Here is a 1,998-nt window from a genome sequence, read left to right on the forward strand (position 1 = left end):
TTAAGGGACGGGGTGATGCTGATAATTAGGGGGAGGCAGCCGACTCGTCACAATATATATATATATATATATATATGTCTGTGAAAGGAGAATGTATGTGTGTGAGAGTAGAAATGTATGCATGCGAATGGAGAATGCAAGTGTGTGAAAGCAAAAATATATGTATGTGAAAGGAGAATGTAAGTGTGTGAAAGCAAAAATATATTATGTGAAAAGAGAATGTAAGTGTGTGAGAGTGCCAGAATGAATTATGGCTTGTACGGCCCCTCATAGTCCACAGTAGCTTTTTATCACAAGAACATGTGGGATGGAGCTTTAGTCATACATTCAATTACTGCTGTCTTGTTCAGTAGATAAAACGAGAAGAAAACAGTTTCTGTCCTGCATGTGTCATATTATCTTTAGGAAGATTTTTTTTCCTCTGGAAGCGAGATGGCCTGGTGGCTGTGTGAAGTGACAGAGCACAATTCCTAAAATCACAGCACTGGACATGAACAGATAGTGAAAGGGAGCATAAATGTGTCCATCACTTACACGCATGCATGCGCACACACACGCATTGCACACCCTGGGGTAGGAGTGCTGTTAACTGGTGAATGAAAAAGGCCTGGGAGAGGCTTTCACGTAACACAAATTTAACTGCTACTGTCTGCTAAGGACAGATATGATGGAGCCTGTGGCCTAGATACTGGCAGTAGCCTAGAAGGCCTGTATGCTGGATGAATGTGTGTGTGTAATGTTCAGAAGCAGAAGAGCTGGATGGGAATGTTTTTATAACAAACAGCATGAGAAGGATGCATATGACTGGTTGTCACACTTTTTTTCACCAGCGAACATTTCTCAGAGTGGGTTTATTTTTGCAAATCATTGTCTTTATAGACTGTAAAGACAGGGTAGGTGGTTTGATTCAAAAACATTTTTTGTTATGCAGGTTGAAAGTCTCACATCCTGATAGCAATCACTAAGTTAAGTGCTCTAAATGTATTTATATGTATTTGTATCGTCTGTGGTAGGCGTAGGTCCATAAAATGTTCATCCAATCATATGCCTCGGTCCGAGGGCTACAATAGGCTGTCCAACCTGCCCGTCAATGTATTTGCATACCTCCGTGCACCCTGTTCGCGCAGACATGATACGTCATCAGTGTGTTTCATTACGCTATTGTAGACCGAGCGAGAATGGAAGGCGTTATTATTGTAATTGAATGTTTTCTCACTGGTGAATGAAGCCTGAGGTAATCTGACAGCGTTGCATTCAACCCTCCACCAATGCCATCTCTCATCGTGTCGCTGGTTAGCCTGGTTAGCTGGTTGTTGACTTCAGGACGATGGAATGCTAAATTGGTTCTGAGTTTTGGCCTACAAAAATACGTCATCCCTTCAGCACTCTACTGTGAAAAATATGCAGTTCATTGAGCACATTTTGAGACCACAGGCTCCAGTAGTCACAGTGGAACCTGCCATAAATAATGAAACAGTACAACAGCAAATATTGTAACTAATAAACTATAAAATTTAAGCACATGAGGCAACTCCATAATCTGACATTTAAAAAAATTTAGCTTTATACTGTGAAACACAATTTAGCTTAAAATCTACCTGAATAAAATAGTTGACTCTGGTCTAGTCAGAATATCTGCCACATGTTTCACTGTGCTCACTTAAACAGCAAGTTGTCATTTGTGAGATGCTTTAATCCAAAGCGACTTCCAGTGCTCTTGTGACAGGGACAAACTCCCAGAGCAGCCTGGGGTGAAGTGGCTGCTCAAGGCCTCAGTGATGATGGCTCATGACTTTTCAATTACAAGTAATAAGTTTTTACACTCTACATGACCCCACAGTAAAAAAAATAATAACAGAATTAGCAGTAGTGTTTTTGTATACAGTGGGATGATCAGTATTTATTTATATAGCACAGTTTTCATGTAACTGTCAAATGACTGGTCACCTAAAGAAAAAAGATGAAGTTTCAAACAACCGTTATGCGAAACTCCCCCCC

General features: G+C 40.4%; 1 protein-coding gene across 2 annotated transcripts in view; it reads left to right on the forward strand.

Annotated features, from left to right (window-relative positions):
* The window catches only part of LOC107756314 (amyloid beta A4 precursor protein-binding family A member 1-like), a 50,388-nt gene that overhangs the window by 14,252 nt on the left and 34,138 nt on the right, over positions 1-1,998 (forward strand). The window lies entirely within an intron of this gene.

Source organism: Sinocyclocheilus rhinocerous, unplaced genomic scaffold (assembly GCF_001515625.1).
Source record: "Sinocyclocheilus rhinocerous isolate Xijiao unplaced genomic scaffold, SAMN03320098_v1.1 scaffold1043, whole genome shotgun sequence".
Classification (NCBI taxonomy): Eukaryota; Metazoa; Chordata; class Actinopteri; order Cypriniformes; family Cyprinidae; genus Sinocyclocheilus; species Sinocyclocheilus rhinocerous.